The 23191-nt window shown below is 46.1% G+C and overlaps 1 non-coding gene across 1 annotated transcript; it reads right to left on the bottom strand.

Annotated features, from left to right (window-relative positions):
* Positions 1 to 1874: 1874 nt before the first annotated feature.
* Positions 1875 to 1946, bottom strand: trnad-guc (transfer RNA aspartic acid (anticodon GUC)). The gene has a single exon. It is a non-coding gene; the product is annotated as a tRNA-Asp (tRNA).
* Positions 1947 to 23191: the final 21245 nt, after the last annotated feature.

Genomic DNA, 23191 nt, shown 5'->3' with positions numbered 1-23191 from the left:
GAAGCATTTAAACGCAGGTGCTGCTCGAGGAATCAGCTTCATGCATCAGTTATAACAGCGTTACGGTAATGCACCGCTGCAAAAGTACAGACACGGAGCGGCCAATGCATCTTACGTAAATCGGTAATAACCAATTACCAGCAATCGCAGGCATAGTCAGAGCGCAGATATGAATGACTGGAACTGCTAGTTTATCAAACACGGCGGCACTTAGTGCTCGTCTAGCCGAATCAGGTCGTTTCGAATGACATTTTAGTGATTTAGTGATAAGGAGCTGATATGACAAGATTGCCATTTGATAGGTACATAAATCAATCCTACTTTCGACTCCGTTGTAACGCATGTTGTATATTTCAGTTGCGTTAGTATGGCTTAAGTTTATTCAGTTTACTGGATTCTCTGCACTTTAATGAAGTTATATGTGTATTGTTATATAACTGTACATCATTGTTAGTTACTGCTATCCGCTGTAAAGGTAGATACAGGTGCAAGACTTTGCAATAACGACCTAAAAGCAGTTGTTATGATTCCAGGGAACGCGGCTGATTTTTAGAGTCTATACATCATGAAGAAACGGCGATCGTGTGAGAAAGACTTATTCTGTACGGATGACAGGGCCAGCATTTCGGACCCAAGGGAAAGGCTATTGTGCATCGGAAAGAGACAAAATCATATCATTATATAGAAAACTCGTCGTAGTATTTAAAAACCAAGTAACTAACACTGTTATTAAGTGCGGACTTTAAATCAAGTGGTCGCGGTCGTTTTTATTTGCATAAAACTTTAAACGTGATCTTGAAAATATAACGCTTGCAACAAACATCCATGCATAGTGTGTTACTGCGAATGAAAATACGCGGGTCACAATTTATGATCCAAGTGTATAATGGTAAATAATTAAATAAATAAAACCGCAGGCTTTCACATCGAGTGCACCCCAATAACGTTTCATTGAAATGTCCATGTTATGTACGCCGGGCACTGATGGATGCAGGCCTAGCGATCTCTATAACAATGCCAAGCAAAGAATGTCACTGATTTACCAAAGCGGTCAGTTTTCGGGGATCCTGCGGCAGCTGGGAGAAGAAGAATCGGGCAGGTTTCAGAATCGGCGAGCGCTCGGATAAAAGGCACCGATTTCCCAGCCGCGCTTTTCTTTTCGGAACCAGCAGAAGTGCCCTCCGCACCATCCTCGGCGCTAGGACACGCCGGCCACTTTATTACCCTAAAACAGGGAGCATACACCGATCTTCAAAGCCAAACTTACCTTGCCGATTTTCGCTTAACTGCTTCTCAAACTCATCGAAATCGGACATTTTTCAGTCCGTACTAAAGACGTATTGCAAAATAAGCAGAGGTCCAACAGTAGGCCTTTGAATGGGCTACAGGCTGCATTGGGTTCTGCTGCTTTTTCTTCCGAGTCGCCTGCCCCTCCTCCCCCGAAGTCATCGGCTCTTCCTCGGTTGTATCACACACAGGTTCGGAAACATTCGATGCGCATTACCGTCCCCTCCTGCACTGGAGGGTTAAGGACAACGTGATTATATCGAACCAAAATTGAAATGTGCAAGTTGACTTTCCTAGTTATACGTCTTCATTTTTATTCTGGGTTTAACAACCATGAGTTTATGACGTATTTTACATGATTAGTTGGCGACTGGACCTTATTGTTTATATCTCTTATTAAGGATCCATCCATCCATACATCAATTATCAAAACCACACACTTACAATCCGAGTCTAGTTTCATATGCTGCGCTGCTGAGCGACCCGCAGAATATTATGCATGAGTACAAGTACAAGCCCCGTTTCCACTAACACGGGGCCGGTTCTAGCTTGGTGCCTTTTGAGACCGAGGCAAAAAGATGCAGACTCTCCCCGTCGGGGAATCGAACCCCGGTCTCCCGCGTGACAGGCGGGGATACTCACCACTATACTAACGAGGAGATGTACGCGCACTACTTTTACATCTTCAAGATAAACAGCGGATGACTACTAACATTTGCGAGTAATCAATGACTGAGCTTCATGTCATGACCATGGTGCTCAAGAGAAGAAAAAATACATAATGTACGTCCACTGATACCAGAACAACCATATAGCTTTATACTAAGACGATGATTAAACGGAAAATTCCTTTACAAAACACTGCCACAAAATCATAGTTTCGCAATATTACATCGTGCAACGGGACACAGTGTAAGTACGTGAAGTCGGTAATTAAATCAAGAAAAAAAAGTGAGAGGAAAAGAATACTTTTCTATTATCATATTTTTCTAACTGGCCAAACTGAGTCATATTTTGATTATACACACTAACAGAAAAACAGTGCAAATCTCCGGTAGTCCGTTTCACTTGCGCTCCGCTATGGGGCAGTAACAAGCAGAGCTTAAGTGTGGAAGGAAAAAAAAAACACAGGACAGCATCAATCCCAACTTCACAAACGCCGGAGATCGAGATGCTGTAAGCATGACAATTAACATCTTTATCCAAGGGAACAGCTGCAAGACACAGATGCCGCGCCTAACAAAGGTAGGATCGATTCCGAAGTTCAGGCATTTACAGACGCGGACTCTTCTGGAGTTGATTTTTTTCGGGAGATACGCATCAACTTCAAAAGTATGAACCGCATTATATCTATATCTGTTATGACGTTGTAGCTATTGATACTGATGCATCACAAAAATAATTTAAATGTTTTTTCATTCTGACATATGTTCGTTCGGACGAGGATTTTATTATATGAGATAAGTTTTAAATGAAAACTTTTTTTAATCTATATGATTAATTCTCGAATCTAAGCCAGACTTCACATAAATCATTCATTCATAAATATAATGGAACATACAACATCCAGGTATCCATGAAATTTATGATCAGGCTATACGTTTGTGATAACAACAAAACAACACAACATGTATATTTACAATATATGGGCCTATTGTTTAATATTGCCTCCAAATTATAGCCAGACAATAACGCAATAGGCCGACATCAAACTATTTTCATGTAAAACAAAAGTGCTGGCAGTTTGCTTGTGCTTACAGACCCCGCCTTGAGCCCATCCAGAAAGATCCCAAAAATAACCGACAAGCAAAGGTTGTAACAATCTGAGCATGTTTAGTTTAATGTAATCAGGAGCCGAATTAATAACGCGAATAAATGATCAAACCGAAAGTCTGTAGTCGGGAATATCCGATAACGTCTTTGACGTGCAGTTAAGATAGTCAGAGGAAAAACCTTGTAGTTTACTTATATATATGCCTAAATATATGAGTGTGTCTCTCCGGTGATTTAATGATGAATATAACGATTACATATCAAATCACACATTAAGCAATTATTATATTACTAGGTTGAACGTTTTCACTATGTCTGTCGTCACCTTGATTTCACGATTTTGACTATTCTTCTTATCCCAGATTGAACAAGTCATTGTGGCGATGCAAGATCCCGACATGGGGATAAAGATGAAGAATCAAAGACTGTTAATCACAGTGATTCCACATGCGATGACAGGTGCACGATACATATTTTACTTTTTAAAAATAATTTTTCATGCCGCCCGGGTTGTCTTACACCCGGCCGTGCAGTGTCCCGGGGGCCGGGTCCTAATGGTCATTTAAGCCCTTCACAGGAAAGCCCATACATCGGCGGTCTTCGGGAATCCTGTGCATTAAGACTGTCATCGATCTCCTTGCGCTCATATTTATTTATGTAATTTATTTATCGAGTTCAGCGTTTTTGATTTATGACGGCTTAATGCATTTCTCGACTCTAACTAGATGCCTTCCTCGCTATGCCTTCCCAGGAAATGATATCGTGGAGTGGCTAATTCAGAAGTACTCCATCATGGAAGAAGGTAGGGCCGAGAAGTATGTAGGGAAGCGTTACCTGGTGCTCTTATGTGAGGTTAATCGATTGTTTTTTTCCCTTCGTGACGACGATGGCGCCCCTGCTGGCGAAAGACGTCATCAGGTTTTTTTTTTTTTGTAATAAAATAACAGAAATAAACGAGTCTTTTGAATAATAAATACAAATGAAGTAATAGAATTTGTCATCCATACAACAGATTAGCCTAGCTGCATTTATGTGTAAGCATATGCAATTCACGTGTCTGACAGAAGCATGTTCTGTTCCATTGATATTGCTGAGCCTGTGAATTAATAAATGTCAGAATTGAGCTTGTCCATAACATAGACACCCCATTCGCCTGAAGCTTTTGGGATTTTCTTCCCCTGGCGTCAATTTATCTGCTGAATTATTTATCTTTCTGCTGAGAGGCTATTAGTACAAATAATCTGTAGGCCAGTCCCGAGTCGCGCCGCTACGCATGCTGAGCTGTACGGTTTGATAGTCCCGATGCAAACTTCGCTGATAGCCAGAGGCAGTCAGTCATGCCTGGAGAAATATCGCTATCCGTCTCCCTCATTATGCACTTCTGCAAGACGCTGTTGTCCTGAATTCCCGGGCGATGCAGATGAGGTTTTAAATAGCAAGGGAGCAGATTTCCCTGATTTACAGCCCAGATTGGAAAAGAAGTCGGAATGGAAAGGAGGGGACTTTTAGGCAGTAGATGGCAGATGCATTAACAGACTTGAATGGGCAAAAAACCTGTTGCCCCGGTAAGCAGTTACCCCTCCCTGTAAACACTAGGCTTCCCCCTAGCAGCGCTGTTGCTGCGCCGGTCTGAAACCCCCGGGAGCGCCTGACTGCCAATGGCCGCGGAGGCAGCCGGAAAGTGGAAAGTCCCAATTACTCGTAATTAATTATAGTTCCGATGAGGAATGCACCATCCCCGCGGCTTATTCTGTGCACCATGTCAACGTTTTTTCCAGTTACTTGCTATACCGTAAAATAAAATATAATATGCCTACTCAGTTTCTAGTTATCGTGTGTTCTACTGTATTCCACTGACAAAAATTTAGAGAATTACTATGCCTAAATCTGGGCTACGAGTAGTGGATTTGTTTGAGCTTTGAGTAGTTTACGTGGAAATGAGTGACCACTTTGTGTGTTTTCAGAGGCACTTCATGTGGGGAATCTGATCGTGAAGCACGGCTACATTTACCCCCTAAAGGACCCCAGGACGCTCGTCCTGGGGCCCGACGAGACGCCGTATCGCTTCCAGGTAACCTAAAACCACGGTTTCTTCAGATGGAGGGCAGCGCGAGAGGGTGGTGGCCATGTGGGGGGGCACGCATATCGAAACTATTCGTTGGAGAGACTGCGGAATTACCGTGTAGGACAGTATTTCTCAATCTGGTCCGGGCTCCAGAGCTGAGAGGGTGCAAAAACGTAGACTGTCTGGTAGGGAGCTGGGAGGGAGCAAAAACGTGGATCATCTGTGTGTCGCCGAGGACCGGATTGGGAAACACTGATGTATGAGAACCAATGCCAGTTAAAGTAGCAAAATGCCTTCCACCCGCCTTGTCCCTGACATGTTAAATCACAAAGCACCTTTGTCACGCTGCTTCTGAATAGTTTCAAATGACAGCATCTCCTTTTTGCTAGACTCCGTACTTCTGGAGCTCTCAGCAGTGGCCAGCCTCCGAGCTAGATTACGGTGATTACCAATTATTAATCATGTGCTCGCCTATTACATCATTACTTCCCTTTACTAGAATAATAGAAAAACACAGTTTCTTGCCATGTCTTTCTTTTGCTCTTCTAAAGCGATTTATTTGACTAAGAAGAATATCAGAAAGCAAGGGCAGCTGATAGACTATGAAAAGGTAAGAGAAAATTTTTATTTATGTACATTTCAATGCTATTCTTATTCGCTGGTCTGAAGCATTGCTTGATGAGATCATGTGATAGCTGAATGCTCATGGGAGTTTTACTTACACAAAATATTATGAGGGTAGAAGGAAAAATGATTGGTTCAGAGAGATAACCAATTAGATTGTACATGAGGTGGATCCGAGCAACTAGAGGAGGCAGGAGCAACCAATCAGATGTCTTGGTCCTGCCTCCTCTGCAATCTGATTGGTTATCTATCCGAACCAATCATTTTCCTTCTGCCCTCAGAACATTTTTGTGTAAGAAAACCTCCCACCAATTATGCACATAGTAGGATCGCACATAGACATCCACCAACTTGCCGCCATGTTGCGTCAGGGTCAACGCATTTTAGGTTCTCATCAGTAAGAGGGTTTGTGAATCCGACACTGCCAGCTGATATCCTGGGAGGGGTTCGGCCTGTGAGTCATAACGTGAACCCATGCAGCAACGCAGCCAGCCGTGCGACCTGGCAATGTCGCATTTAAACATCGTCTCCGCAGGACAGCTACAACATGTTGCACAAACGGATCAACCACACCTGGGACTTCGTGGTGATGCAGGCGAAGGAGCAGCTCAGGTAAACCCCACCCCAGCCCGGGAATACTGTCGCATCGAGCTATGAAATCAATTTCATAAATGCACACAAGGGGACAGATGAGAATGGATGAATAAATCTCGTATTAAGAGGATGATGATGTTACCTAAATTAAAAAGTAACATGGTGTGTGGTCATAATTTCCCTCCTATCTGTTAAATCAGACCTCAGCCTAAACACTAGAGTCGGAAATCCATTTCTAAGTGAAAAAGGAAACAGAAAAATGAAAACCCTACCTTGCAGTTCAGTGATTACCGCTATATGCTAATTACCCAGTATGCTTTCTGACTCTCCATCGACTGCTCTGCTCCTACCAGGGCAGCCAAACAGAGGCGCAAGGCGGACCGCATCGTGCTGGAATGTCAGGAACAGGCCTACTGGCTCGTCAACAGACCGCCAGTAAGCACCTCCCCCGAAACCCCTGACTCCCTACATCTGCCCCGGCGAAAACCCAGTATGCTGTGATTAGAGTAAAGCACACACTGGGTAAACCTGAACTCAATGCACCTTGGCAGCTCGAATATCGCCTCAGGCTGGGGGCGATTCTAGGATTTTTTTGAGGTTGTGGGGCAGAGTGGTGGCTCTGGGCCTAGGGATCTGTGCAAGCAAGTGGAAGGTTGTTGGTTCAAATCCTGTGAATGCCCAGAGTGATTCTACTCCGTTGGGCCTTTCAGCAAGGGCCTTAACCTGCAATTGCTTTGTCCTGGGTATGACATTAATCTACATGCAGGCCTGTTAGGAGATCCTTCAACTTACAGGGGAAACTTGGCAGGATTGGCAGGAAGGCATAGGCAGGGTCCCATTCCCCCACAGAGAGCTGGGGGGTTGTGCAGTTCTCTCCCACGACAACGGGTTTGTTCAATGAAGGAAGGCAAAGGAAACATCTGTAAGGACATATGGAACATTTCCGGTATAATTTTCGATCTCCGTCATCTCCAGAGCATTGAGCTCAGCAAAATTCACGGGGGGGGGGGGGGGGGGAGTTTTATCTTCGTTAAGTAAGACACACAGAGTGTCTCCATGCATACTTTGTGGGGGAGGAATATATCACTTCAGGCCTGATAACCCACTACTGCTTCAGTGTGATCATGAAATATTTACTTAGATGGGAAGAAGCCTATGTTCTGTGGGACGAGAGCTTTCAGAAGACAGACAGGACAGCAGGCTGCGGGAATGAGCAACTGCACCCTCGCTGAGTGTAATTTGGAGTTCATGAATAACACAGGAGAGTGGAGAATGAAAGTGTGGGACAGGAGCAGAGTGTGGTGTGTATCTGGCTTAATCCCGGCCGTCACTAGGGCCCCTTTCTGCTGGGTGCGCAGCATCTCTCAGGGCTAATAAGCATCAGCGTTTATGTGGGCCATTATCCCCATCCGGGGCGGCATCAGGAGGTGGGAATGGCAGCCACGCAGCTGCGGATCACATCCTAAATTCAGCTTATTTTGCAGATGTACCTTTTATTGAGACTAGAGCAGTTGGGGGTTTAGGGACTTCTCTCAGGGGTCCAGTGGTGATGTCACTCTGCTGACTGTGGGATTTAAACCGGCAACCTTCCAGTCATAGGCGGCGACTGCCAACCCGCTCAGCCACACACCACCTTCATTGATGAAACCCACCGTTTTGACGCCAATTAGACGGAAACACAGTTGAGCCAAAAACCACGCAGCGTAGGGCCCCCCAGTCAGGTGCTGCTCGTGTTTAAAAGGCAGGGACGCTCTGCACTCTGGTACGGCCAGGTGGACGGGGGAAGCTGGGGGGGGGGGGGGATTAAAACCAGCAAATGACAAAATGGCCGCTTCCTGCCTCCTTTCTCTTTGCCCGAGAAACACGAGACGCATCGCTAAGACTGGTGATGCTTGGATCTGGGAGAGAGGAGTGCGAAGGGACTGGGAGACGGCCTGAAGCTAAAATGCAGACATGCTGTGTTTGCGTCTCCCCCCCCACCACCCCCCCACTTGTTGGGCCTTTTAAACGAGCTGGAAGAGGATCCCACCTCCGGAATACCGGATCCATTATCTGACCTCTATTCCTGCGGCTCAGGCTTAATGCTGCATGTTAGCGGAGAGATAATGGATGTAATTGCAAATAGCAGCGTAATAATTTGCCAAATAGTCTCTCTGCTGTTAAGTCCTGAGCTGATCTGAAGCACTTTAATTGGGATTTAAGGAAACCATGTTAAATCAGATTGCATTCAGTATCGACATTTGGTTAGTTTATTCTGTAAAGCAGGGTACCCCAGTCCTGATCATGGATACTGTGTCACCGACTGGCCCTCCAGGACCGAATGGTCCTTTTGGAAAGCTGTCACACTGTCCCCTACTGGGCAGTGTCGCCATGGGCTGTACCCAGTGGCATCATGGGAAATGTGACCAGTAGTGCTAAGGGGTATTAATGCAGCGTTAGACCGGCGTCAGTCTGCTTGAGAGAAACGAGCTCACTCTTCATCTGAAGTTCAGCTAAGGATTTCTCACCCTCTGATTTTCTGCAGCCGGGAACATTCAGCGTTCAAGAACAAGGCCCTGAGCGAAGGAACCGGCACAACTCCCGAGTCCAGCTGGTCTGAGCTTTTTATTAAGCATATACATTTTTTCCGTAATGCCAGTACCTGCTGTTTATCGCCTCTGTCAGTCACAGGACCGGATCCGGGCAAACAAGAGAGCCGCTCGGGGCCTAGATAAGATCAAAGTCATGAAGAAAAAATATGTATATTAATATCTATATATATATGGCAGCTATAGGCAGAATAGGCTGTTGCCTTGGGCCCCCAAATTACCCAAGGAAGTGAAGTGATAATCAGTGTTTTTGGTGGGAGGGCATCCGAGGGAAGCTCGTGTGTGAGTGTGACAGCACTTCGTTGTGCTCATCTTTCTGTCTCACTTCTTCCTCACTTCCTGCTCTCGTTTTCCATGCTAACGTAAGTACGTCAGCAGTCCCACAATACATACTCGTAATAGTGCTATATTATTCATGGTTTCTAGACTGGATGTCTGCTTAGTAAAGCCAGGAGCTGAGTGTGAGCAGAATTCCTACTGTCTGATTCCTTGCATGTGATTCGCTCGTGGGAGTTTTACCCTCACAAAAATGTTCTGAGGGCAGAAGGAAAAATGATTGGTTCAGAGAGATAACCAATTAGATTGTAGAGGAGGTGGGTCTAAGGAACTAGAGGAGGCAGGAACAAGACATCTGATTGGTTGACCCCCCCCCCTCCTCTAGTTGCCTGTATCCACCACTTCTACAGTCTGATTGGTTATCTCTCTGAACCAATGAACCTTGTGCCCTCAGAACATTTTTGCGCAAGTAAAACTCCCATAAACATGTGGCTTATATCATGTTTAGAGACGGTTTTGTTTCTTCCTTCTTTACAGAACAGAATGCGGACTACTACAAAAGAGAGGTAAGCCTGAAAGAATTTAGAGTGAACCTATTTCAGCTGATGGGATGGTTGCCAAGAACAACCAAAGAGGGTGATTAAGTGGGCTCTTAAGAATGCTGTCATAAGAAAATTGCTTCGGAAGGATCTACATCTGTGTTGTCGTTTTCTTTTGTTGGCTCTCAGATATTGACAAATTCTGTTTAAAGGTACAACAGCATGGCTCTTATCAGGGCTTGGATGTGTACCATGCTGTGCCTTTTTTCTGACTCTTATATTCCCCGTGTGATTTTTCATGGCTCCCGACACCAGATTGAACACATCAGGAAATCCCTGGGCCGCTCGAGGGTCAAGTCCTCCATCTGCCTGGAAAGGTTGGATAACAGCCTCCCCCACCTACCCCCCCCCAACACCTGTGATTCAGCCTCAGTCCCAGCATAGCTGGGGGACCACTGGTTCGACACCAGTCCACATTAGTCCCTAACTGGGGGATATCTCTGGGTATTCTGTATACTGTGCCTCTGATTGGTGGGGGGGGGGATCTATTTCATGTTAATTCTGACAAAAATGCTGGGGACTGCTCTTTGTGAAAATCTAACCTCGTTATTTCGTTCTTTCGTCCATCTGCCCATCCATCTTTCACCATAAATCTCAGAGTCACACATATCCTGGATTAATGATGCCTAACTAATATTGAAACCGGTTGACTATTAAACTGAATTGAACTGTATTTAACTGCAAATAATTACTTAATATTGATCAGAAGGTCGCCGGTTCAAGCCTGGCTTCAGCACACTTGTGGGTCCTTGAACAAGGCCCTTAACCCCCAGGTTCCTGGGAGCCTCTACGGGCAGCTGCCCTTTGCTACCAAGCTTTCTCTCACCTATGGAGAGCAAGATGGAGGAGATGAAAAGAGAATTTCCTTATAGGGTTCAATGACGTATAATCATTTCGTCACCATTTCGAGCTCCAGTTTGCTGGAATATGCCAGCATTGAACCTGAATATTTGATGACTTGCAAGGATTATAGAAAGTAGGACTAAAACTGGGAATGGCTGGTCTTCTGTGTTCAGCTTCCTTAAGTTCAGCGAGCAGTACCTGAACCATGACCCCATGATGCAAGGCTGCCCCCCCAGCAACCCCTGGATAACAGATGACACGGCACTCTGGACGCTGAATGCCGACATGTGAGTGTGCGTTACCGCGCCCCATCCTGCCTCTTCAGGGCCACACCCCCAGAGGTGACTGTCGTCTCTTCACTTCCACGCCTCCTGGTGCAGGGTGGAGACACCCACCAAGCTGCGGGTGGAACGATGGGGGTTCGGCTTCACGGAGCTCCTTAGGGACCCTCTGGGACGGTGCAAGTTCAGGGAGTACCTGGAGAAGGAGTTCAGTGGTGAGCAGCATGTAGACCCCCCCGCCCAAGTAGATCAGCTTCATGGAGGCATCGTCAGCAAGTAAGAATCATATTCATTATTTGATCACTGCGGGCCTATTTGGGCAGTGTGTGACTCAGCAGATTGGGATTCATTGCAGGAGGTCATCAGCTCAAATCCCAGAGTCAGCTGAGTGACCTCACTATTGGGCCGTCGATCAGTTACTCCAGGGACTGACTGACCCTGCCCTCTCAAAAAAAAAAAAAAATAGGATCTAGCATCTGCTAAATTAATAATCATGATCCCTCTATGAAAGGCAATTCTCCTCCATATTGGCATCGTGATGAGCGCCTCCTGCAGGTAGCTGATGCATGCGCTGTTTCATTCACAGTGGAGAACCTCTGTTTCTGGGAGGCCTGTGAGGACATCCGGCACGGCGAGAGCGCTACGATCCCGCAGAAGGTGGAAGAGGTCTACAAGTGAGTGCGACCTTGTGGCCCAGTGGGACAGTTTGCATCCCAGTTGAATTTAGAGCAGGCCCTGATGTGGCACTTGCTTACTCCCAGTGGGACTGCAAAGCTCAGGCTCATCACTTCCTTCCCCCCAGGCAGTTCCTGGCCCCGGGAGCCAGCAAGTGGGTAAACGTGGACAGCAAGACCATGGAGAAGACCCTGCAGGGCATGAAAAGCCCACATCGTTTTGTCCTGGATGACGCCCAGATGCACATCTATTTCCTGATGAAGAAGGTAGGAGCATTAACTGTGCACAGCCATGAAAGTGGATGACAGCTTCATTAAAACGGGCTCTCGGCCTCTCCTCTCACCCTCAGGACTCCTACGCCCGCTATTTAAAGTCCGATCTCTACAAAAACATGCTGGCTAGAGCCATAGAACCACAAGAGACCAAAAAAAGGTAAAACTATTATCTTCTATAAAAGGGGTCTTTCTGTAATATATTCCATGTATTTTATATAAGGGGATAAGACTCATATTGGTGTGGGATACACACAGGTTCTGTTTCTGGGGTTGTTAACGATTAATTCCAGGGATTTTTGGGCTTAGTGTGAACTGCTGGCTTCAGCTTAGCTTCGTCACTAAGACTACACAGAGTTCTGTAATGTTAATTGCTTTTGCGTCCCCTGTGATGCTCTCCAGTTTCTGTTTGTAATTCCACGGTAGTCAAGGATTTTCCAACATGGCTGACTTAGAAAAGGCAGTGCCACAAGTGTTAGCGGAACGCTAACATGTTCTCCTTCCCATCATGCCCCAGTGTCTTTCCCTTTGTGAGACGCCAGCGGCACTCCAGCCGTAACCCTGCCCTTTTCGCCCAGGCCTTAGAGGACAACGGCAAGACCAAGTCCCTGGGGTCACCAGCAAGTCCCACAGCAGCCTGCTCTTCCTAACACTGCCTCCTGGGGGGGGGATGCACTCTGAGCTCACTGCTGCCCCACAGAGGCTGTTTGGGGGCGGTGCTCTGCTGCTCTATTTGACGCAGTCTTCCAGGATTTTTAACTTCGGATGTATTTTTATTATAGTGTCATGTTAAATAAGAACAGACTAAATTATGGTTTAGATCAGAAGTGAGAAAAGTCCTGTGTCTCTATATATAGGAAAAGTTTATTTCATTAGTAACAGACAAACCATAGTTGAGCCAAATATTGCCTTATTACTAAGTAATAAACATCTGCATACAACTTTCACTGAAACAATGGTTGTAATAGATAAATAGCCATTTAAAACTTGGCATTTAGCTCAGTGCTTATAATGTGGATTGTGTCCCATATTCCAGATCAAAACTGTGCAGTTTCGAACCTGCATCATGTCTGCTTCAGATTCCAGCAGCTTCTCTCATCCTTTGTTCATTTACTTCTTCAGCATTTCTCAATAAATTAAGCAAGTTTTTAATTCACCTTTAGTGGAATTCTGTCACTTAAATACCAAAATAGAATAACACAGGTGTCGTACTTTTCAACCATTTTTCTTTTGGCTTATAAACGGCATGTGCTACTCTGAGATCACTGACCTGCTGGAGATGTGGTTCGGAACCGCAGGTGACCTCGAGTTCTTTTTTTTTTCCTCCGTGGAGGGAATCAAACAACAAAAGAGATTAGCCAGAGATCCACCCTGCACGGACTTGCTGGTATGATGGGAACGGGACCTAGATTTACTGGAAGCACAAAGAGAGCAAACTAAATTCTGCCCAACAGACAGGCGGAACAAATCGCTACAAAAGGTTTCAGTCACCTGTCTCCCCTGCCAGGACAGCACCTCCCTCCCACAGCGCACCAACAATACATTATACTATTATACCGTGTCTTGGAAAAGTATTGGAATCCTACTTAGTGTTTTAAAAAGCAGCACATTTCTAAATTATCTATATCCCAGTCCCTGAAAGCTATAACTAAAGATTACTGAGGGTAAGATGAATCTCTGCTGCATCTCATAAGTTCATTAAAAATCGAAACTTCCTTTCTTTCAGAACTGAATTTTCTGCCATGTTGGTCTTTAAAATTGTCCATTCGGCTCCAACAAGCTTTCGAACTCCAGTTTGAATGAAATATTGGGCTGCGAATGTGAAGTAGACAGGGTCATGGTGAGGAATGCGTCAGGAATATGGGGCGTGTCTGGAAGTCTGTGTCCATCACCAAAGCCTGTGATATTCATTATTGGCGGTTTGTTTATTGGCTGCTAAGGCTCACAATGGAAGCTCAATACTAAGTGTTTTGAATTACTGAAGTTTGCATGTTGACGGAGCCGGGATGGATGGATGGATGGATAGATAAATGTTTAATAATACATGCAGTACAAGTGTCAAACTAACTTTACCAGACAAGCCCATTAAAACGAGGCTCTCAGTTTCTCTTGAAATTCTTATGTAAAAAAAAAAAAAAATAATAATAATAAACTACTTTGCATGTTACTTTTTAATAGATTTCCTTTTTAAAAAATTAAATCTGACTACGCAAATCCTTCAACTCCTACACTACCCATCAAGGCAATCCTCAGGATTCCAGCAGCACAGAGTTAACTGATGTTCTGCGCGGTTCTTAAAAATGCATGAAACTCGCGAGATAAAAATAAAACAACCGCAACAGAGAATACTGAAATTCCGTCTTCATATTACTGAAACATACAGGATTAAGAGACAACATGAAGTTGGGAAAGGGATTGGTGGGGGGTGGGGGGTGGGATTAAAGGCACTGTCAGCATAACATCATAAAGACGGCACCGATGTCCATTTGCCATGGATTATGTTGTATTCTGCGACTAAAAAGGACCCATAATCTGATTAAGTTCACATCAGACTAATGAGTGAATCTTCTCTGACAGCATTACTGACGCATAGCCCGCCATCCAGAGCTGCATTAGTGCGTTATGGGTTTCTAAGGCCCACCTTAACACAGCAGGGAAACACGTGCTGCTTAGTACGCTATTTCTCGGATCTGTAACATCGTAAGGTCACAGTACAACGTCGTGTCTTTCTGCAACTTTATAGCAGGGCTGAACAGCCAGGTGGCATTTTGGGCATTTTCAAGGTGAGCCGATGGGTAGGCGAGCCGGCAAAAATCTTGGGGAACCCCCCCCCCCTTTCCCAGTCAGCAAAATTTATTGCACAGCAAAAGTTATGGAGACCCCAGCTCTGTAAAATTTACTGTGGGAGTCCAAGGAAACTTTAAAAACACAATATCTCAATCTCCGGAGTCCTTTAAACCTAAAAAATATACAAAGAAATCTATGCTGTGATTCTGCTAGAGAATTTGGGCCCCATGAATGCATATCATATTGGGCCACAAACCCACACCAATGCAGTTATGTTCCAAGTTTTTTACTGTCCTAATCTCCCCCCCTTAACTGCGCCCCAGACTTGATGTTCCACGTTACAATTTCAACCAAATGTTGTGTGTTAAAAAAAAAATTAAATTGTGCACCAAAATTTTTTAACATGAAAGCAAGCATTAATAAAACTTAATCAAATGTTGATTTTTTTTTTTTTATATATAGAATTTCTCATTGTTTTGCTGATATCTGGGAAAACTGGGTTCATGGATCGGGATGGAAAGGCATGTTCAACGCACATTTTTTTTTAAATATTGATTTCCAGCAACTAATAAGCAAATCGAGGGAAATCTGCAAGGTACAAATCTGCAAGGTACAACAGAACCGTTCATCTCATTTCTACCCCGTCAAATCGCGTCCCAGGCTTTCTGGACCTCCCACTGAAATGCATTCAGCGACATCCACCTAAACAATTGCATTACCCCGGCAACGGGACTGCAGTAATCTCATTTAGTCTGAGAATTTGTGTGTCAGAAGGTAGAAAATTAGGATACGGACACGTTGCTCAAAGAGTGCCACGGAGTCACCAGCAGTATCATCAAACACGCCATTTAATACAATAATTTTTTTATCATTGTTTGTATAAATACAAATGATTCTTATTAAACAGCATGACTGACTCGTGCAATACAAATAGGCATATGCATCAAAACCTTTATTAGATTTCAGAAATCACAGAAGAAAATCAAGCTTGGCAAAATAAAAATTATGCAAAATTATCCAGTATATTTCAGCCGTTTCTATAAATGTACGCTAAGGTGGTACTTGCCAACGCCGAAACAATTCTCTCATCCAGTCACAGTGCTCTTTAAAATGGAGATACTTTAATTTATTTAAGGTTGAGTTAAAACACGACATTTAATATTCAGAATAAAATCAAAATCTGATAAGGGATTCACATCGTTTACCGTTTAACTGGTATGTCCATTTTCGATAGGCTTGTTGGGTGGGTAAAAACCCTATTTAACTGATCAGGGTCACTTAGGCAAGTTCACCTTAATTAAAAACAAAATAACTAAACAGCACATAACTAGTCAAAGTGTAAACTCTGCTGTTGGCAAAAACTGTACGGCTGGACCCCCAAGGGCACCAGCGACTGTAGGGCCTTGCTTGGCCAGTAGGGGGCCCCCTTGCACGTGACATTGCAAGGATTTGTAAGTTGTAGGGCGCAGATGGGAAACGAGGTGGGGTAAGAAGCATTTAAAGTGCGGAGCCACATACAGCCATGGGGGTGGGTTTGGGTTTCTAGCACAGCCTGCAAAGACCAGAATAAGTTCCTTTCCTCAACACACTAGCGCCCCCTTGGCCAAACACGACCCATGGTCACCTTGCAAATCATTAAGCTGCCCTGAACCCCACTCTGCTTTCAGTAAGTGCCATTTAAAAACAATGATATACACACATTTTCAGGAGAGCACCTGTGAAGTCACCCCCCCACACACACACACACACACTACTGGCATTGTTTGGCACCCGACCCATGTAAACCTGACCCCGATTTGCATAATTTATTCAGGTATATATCAGAAACCAGGGTTTCTGCCACCTAGAGGCTGTACGGCGCAACAAGAGACAAATCGCCATCAAAAACACAGGACCTGGAGAATCACCCGGGGTGGGGGGGATACATACTGTCACGTACTGGCGTGGGTGGGGGAGGACGCAGGCAGTGTGGCAGTCAGCCAATGGGCGAATTCACGAGAAAAAACACTGTATGTTAAAAACCGCTAGCATCCAGCATGAGAGAAAAAGGTCAAAGCGAGTCAGGGTTTTTCCGGGGGGGGGGGGGGGGGGCAGGGTTGGTCTTACCTACACTGGCATGGGAGGGGTGGGAGGCATTGGTTAATGGTACAATGTGCAAGACAATTATCTGGGAGAGGAAAATTAACTTCCCCTAAAGTAAAACTAAAGTCACAAGAAAACTGTGGTACCCTCTGTCAATAGACCACACTCAAAAAACTCTGAGTAAAAGAGGAACGTTATTGGCCTGGCTAATCTCTCTCTCTCTCTCTCTCTCTCTCTCTCTCACACACACAGCTTGAAATGCTTTTTACACATTTACACTAATGTATATCACAATGCTACCAAAGCTTTGCAAATGACCACAGAGCGGGACTGACACCCAAGTGTGTGTAGAACCACACACACACACACACACACACACACACACACACACACACACTCACTCTCTCTCTGAAGTGCTTTAAAAACATAACGGATAAATTATTTTATGTGCAAACTGGGAGGGGGCAACAAAAAGTCGCAAAACACACATGGAATCGATCCCCTCCCCCATCACAACCAACCCTCGGTGAACGAAACCAGAAAGTCAGTCATTGGCATCCCGGGTTCCGGACTTTGCTGAAATGCACGACCGGTGCGGGTTCTGGCGGGGGCTGACTGGGGGCAGGGGGGGTTGGCCTGGTGAGCAGCGCGGCAGTCGCCTTCCACGCATCACGTCTGTGCCAGCTGCAGCTCCTCCAGGCCGTCTTTGCCCAGGTGGTAACGGGCCAGGTCCTTCCGCGTCACCAGTCCCACCACCTGGGCACCGGGAACATGATTGGTACGTAGAACAGGGCATAGATAGCTGGTTATGTTATGAGGGAGGGGTGGGAGTAGCACAGGAAACCAGGGTGATAACCTTGATCTAGATGGATGCCCAACGGCCACTGGCTGAAAACCGATGCAGTAATTTTCGAATTTTACAATGAGAATGGAGATATGTGCTGGAGATGACGAAGGCCTGAGGACCTCGCAAGGCAGACGCACCTGGTTGTCACTGTCCACCACAATGAGGTGCCGCAGACCAAGGGCCCTGAACAGCTTGAAGACACGAGGAAGCGACGTCTCCTGAAAAAGAGGCAGAAGAACACAGTCGCAGAACATGACTGTTTAGTCAAATGTGTCTCTGGTTCTCAAGGACCAAGACCAAGGCTGAGACTGAGACTAGTACCTGCGTGACAGTGTAGGGGGTGGGATTCATGAACTCCGTCAGGTCCATCATGCACTCCCTCTCGTCTTGGGACACATGGATGGACTGGATCGGAGGGAAGCGAGGGTAGGCATCCCGGAAGTCCTTCAGCTGCAGTTTGCGCAGATTGAGACGAGAACGAGCCCGTTCCACAAACACCTGGTTGAAAAGAGTACACCGGTCACAACGTGGATGAGCACACTTCTCATTGGCTTGCTGCACTGACATTCGCAACCGTGTACGCAGTAAACAGACCCCTCATTGGTCAATCGCACTGTCATTCACAGGCATGCATATACACCAAGCACCCTGATAGGTGTTAGTGTGGACAGACATGCTCCTTATTCAGCTGACCTCTGCAGGAACCTTAGGTCACACTCACCTTGTGTTTCAGGAGCACGATAAGCTGGGAACGCAGGATTAAGCCACAGATTTTCCCTGGCTAAGAGCACAAAATTCAGATTAGCAAAGCCCCAAAGTACATCATGTGACAAATCTCCAGGAAAACAAAATCACCCCTAGTGGGAGGGACATACCTCACAGCCATCACTCAACCCGGAGACTACAGGGAACCCGTTGTGATTGGTCGAGGTGTTGCTGAGCACATCCACAATAGTGCCCACTTTCTCCACCAGGTTGAAGCAGGTTACTGGAGAGCTCATAACCTCCCTGAATGGACAGACACACCAAACCTGAATATACAGTGAGAATGAAGCACCAATGTCTTGCTAAAGGCGTGTACTGGGCTCATTGAAGCATTAGCAGGGAAAATCCTGTAGGGGGCAATATACCTGGCAGTCAGGGAGTAGGAGGTGGCTGGGGCATCCCAGTGCAGGAAGGGCACACTCTGCAGCTTGATGTGGATGTCGTATAGCCCCTGTGGGAAAATTCGAGTCACTCAGAAGAGCTTAGGATCACATCTGCACAACATTCACAAGCTGCCACCCCTTGAATTTTTACTTCCTCTAAGCAGATTTGCTGGCACATTGAGGAACAGAGAAGCGAAACGAGCTGTCACAGCATGATGTGCCACCTTAAGTTAGACAGCTGTGCAAAAACAACGGAAGGGTTCTCAAAATCAGTCACTGGAAGGACAGATGAAAAAAAGATGGCGTCAGACTGGTGGCTAGCTGCACCACCCACACCAAAAGCAAACATGAGACCGGAGCAGTTAACGAAACACGACTGGCCCGATTCCAAGTTCTGCACGGTCTGAAAGGCGATGAGCTCATCACTCACTGACAGGCTCACACATAATGCCAAATGGACCAACCCGCTCCAACCCGAAACGTCAACACTGACCTCCACGAAATAATCGCCCACGATCTTCGCCGTCATCAGAACCAGCATTATGGGTAGGCCGTAGGTGACATTTCCGGTGGCTTCCACCATGATGACAGTCAGGCTGAGGGTCATCCTCACGATCCCACCTGGCAAAGACCTTCGTAAACAGACGCAAACCCGAAGCCTCATGTGCCTCCATGCACCTCTAGACGAGCTCTGAAAAGCAGGCTGACCGCGGACGGACACTCACCAAGCTGGGCGGCGGCTCCAATCAGAGCGTACTTCCCAGGGTCGGCCAAGGTCTGTCAAACGAAACGCCACAAATCATAAAACATGCTCATTCAAAAACTTCGAGGGGGCTTTACTTCCAACAAACATTATGTTAAACTACATCTATGCCGACATGACGCTGGGCGGCCCAGGAAATCGATACAGCACTAACCAATAGGGCACCTTCAAAGAGTCACGTGACTGCTTAAAGAGTAAATCTGATTGGACAACAAAGAGGAAATCAATCTAAAGCGGGTGTTGAAGGAGGCCCTCTGACTTCTAAAGACCCCGTTCAATTTCCTTAATATATCAAAACCTGCAGCGTTTCCATTAAAGTTCTGCACAAACAAGCAAATTTGTTGACAAAGTGAAATTGCATAAAGGGTGTTTCCATTAAGTAACATCATGGAAACAACACCTGCAATTTATGATTCCGTGCCTCAACATGGATTGAGCTTTTCATGAGATACGAGCTCTAGAACCAAGTCATCGTGTCCTACACAGCAACAAGTTCGCAAAATCGGCTTCCATTTCAGTTTTGCGAATCGCCACAAAAACCACTTCAATCAAACTGAAAGCGTTTGAGGGCTTGTCCTCCTGAAATATAATCGTACCCATTAACGGATTTTCAGTTTTGCTTCTTCAAAATGTGCAAAAAAATCAAGGTCAGTGGAAAACGTCGCCACTGTGAGGTTTCTCTCTGCTGAGGGAAGAGTTCTGCTATCGTGACGGCCCCTCCTCCGCCAGCGGACCACGCCGCCTCACCAGCTATACGGCGCTTCCCCAGGAACGGCGACCCGTCCTGATGTACCTGTATGGAATTGTGCGGCGTAATGGAGGCCAGCAAAATGCCAAAGAGCCGCCCCCAGGCGGCGCCGATGAGCAGCGAGGGGATGAAGACCCCGGCGGACACAGTCAGGCCGTATGTCCAGCAGGCCAGGAAGAAGTAGGTGATGGTGAAGATTCCCAGGGTCACGGGATTGTAGGAACCTGCCGGGGGGGGGGGGGGGTGGTGGTGGTGGAATTCATCACCTAAGTCAGTGTTTCCCACGTTTTTGCTAAAATGTTGATCATGTAGTTGATCCCCAAGAACGCTAATCTAGCGAAACCAGCTAGTTTTACTTGATTCACCCTTGTAATGAGGATACAGGTGTACAGAAATTATTTCATGATGAATGGCATTTTTCATATGATCATTTCCATTTTTCTACCTGGTGTAAAGTGCAATTTGGAGCCGATCAAGACCAAGCCATGTTACTTTGGTATGTCTTTCATCCACTAGAGGGCATGGATGAACACAGTTTAGTGCCGTTCGAACTTGCCTACGGTGGCATTCGTCAGGGCACTTGAGAAGCGCTCCTGTTCTCCCCAGGCAGGGTGACAGTCCCCCCATCCCAAATGAGGGAAGCCTTGAATAATTGAGGAGGATTGTGTGTATGGGTTTAGCTGTCTGTCTGGGAAAACAATCAGCCAGAAGCGGCCCGTAAACAAACCTACGACACGACAGAGGTGGCAGACGAGTCTGACTGTTCAAACAGCTGCCCCGGACCTAGCCAGCCTGTCACCAATATCAAACACAGGTGTTCATTCTAAAGATGGACAACGGACTGTAATTATAATCTCTTCCAGAAGAAGGGCACAACAGGGGCGACCAATCCGGCTTCAGGTCACGACCCATCCTGCCCTGAAACACGTGCTGGAAACTCCACGGACCTGCGGGGCTGTGGAACAGGCTGCGGACACTCCTCTCCGGGGTGTTGAAGACGATCGTGGCCATGGAATTGTACTCGCCATCAGCACAGAACAGCTGTGAGAGGGATAAGTGGAGGTTCAGGCCTGAGGACAGGATACACACCCTCTCAGCTGTTCAGCCAATGAAATCACAGAGAGCCCACCTCCAGCTGCCTTACCTGCAAGGGGTATTCCTCCAGCTGATCCTCCCCCAGGGGCTGGCAGTCGTTGGAGAAGTAGATCATAGTGAAGAACACAGTGGCCGTCACGGCAGCAACCAGTATGGCCTCGATCACCTGCAGGCAGGGCCGGTGGATATACCTGGGGATGGGGGGGGGGGGCATGGTGGCTCAGCTAATGATTTTGTTGTGGGACAACTTTCATTTGCATCAAACCAGTGTGGGGCAGTTTCAAGGTCAGCCCCACAGTCTCGGGATATATTTATTTAATTATTTAATTTCAAGTGTTAAGATGCCTAAGTTTCAGACAGGCGTGACACAGTAAAAACCAAACAGGCCTCACTTACGTGCACACACACAGGCAGAGGTACGCACACACACACACACACACACACAGGCACACATGCGCACAGAAGTACGCACACACACACACACACAGGCACACACACGCACACAGGCACACGCACACAGGCACACCTGATCCTGAGGATGGTGAGCCAGTAGTTCAGGACGTTGAACAGTGCTCCCAGCAATCCACCTGCGGGGGGGAAAGAGACATGGGCCCGGCATGAGAAAACCAGAAACAGAACCAGTCCGTTAAGATGTAAAAGAGCAAGGTTTGGGTTTCCACAATAAGACGCTCCCTCTCTCTCTCTCTCTCTCACCGAAGGCTCCCATGACGATAAACAGAGGAATCTCATACAGGTAGTACTCCGTGCTCTGAGGGGGGGGGGGTAAAAAAAAAGAAAAAAAATCAATACCCAGAATCCTCCAGTCAAACATGCAAATGACAACATCACAGTAATTTCTTCTATTTTCTAAAAAGTTACTGATATCTAGTTGGATGGCTAGATGAACACCGCTTCAGTTCCCAAACTTCTCCTCAGGGGCACCTCAGCCGTTCCATGATTTTGTTAAATTTCACCAACAGCTGAATTAAAAAAAGTTAAATATACTGGCTTAAAAAGTCAGTGAGAGACTGACTAGCTGTATGAGGTGTGCTGGTGGCCAAGTCAAAAAAAACACATGGCTGCATTGGACGGTCGCTGCAAATACTAGGATGATTTTAGCAGAGGTTCTGAAATGGCGAAGTTGACACACTTTCACAGGCATAATATCATAGTTTTACACCAACACGAGGATAATCTAAATATCATTTTCTTTGCCTGCCTAAGACTTTTGCACAGTAGTGTATAATTTTTAAAAAAATGGTGAACGTGTTGTGATCCTACAGGAAGCATACAGTGGGCATCCGGGGCAAACGTTTCCCAAAAACTTCAGGCACCGAAGGCGGGAAAAATTCTGCTGCGTTTAAAAAAAATAAAATAAACAACCGTATCTGCATACCATGTAAACTGCTACAGGTGCCTCTCTTGTAACGAGAAACATCCACAACCATGGCTAACATGCCTACCTAAACCAGGAGGCCCAACTAAAACAGCGCGGTACTCATGTCCACCGAGGTGATGACTATATTTCCAGCCCAGGGGGCCTCCCAGGAAAGTCATGCGCTGCGGGGTGGGGGCTGTGTCCAAGTCCCCCAACAAACGTTTCATGGTTTCCTTTCCAACCCATGTGACCAGAAGGCAGGTAAAAATACATCACTGCTCATGTGACAGGGTACCGAGTCGAGCCCTTTCTGGAAATAACAGCTCATCCTTTTCTCTCTCACCCTTGTTTCCCCATAAAGTTCACAGATCAGCCCCTTCTTGAACGGCACGGACAGGAAAGACCAAAACATGTTCGGGAACAGTGTGAACTTGGTCTCATTCTGGATTTTGGTCAAAATTATACC

The sequence above is a fragment of the Brienomyrus brachyistius genome, unplaced genomic scaffold, assembly GCF_023856365.1.
Source record: "Brienomyrus brachyistius isolate T26 unplaced genomic scaffold, BBRACH_0.4 scaffold411, whole genome shotgun sequence".
NCBI classification, from domain to species: domain Eukaryota; kingdom Metazoa; phylum Chordata; class Actinopteri; order Osteoglossiformes; family Mormyridae; genus Brienomyrus; species Brienomyrus brachyistius.
The sequence above is the reverse complement of the archived record's forward strand: the minus strand, read 5'-3'. Positions and strand labels throughout refer to the sequence as shown.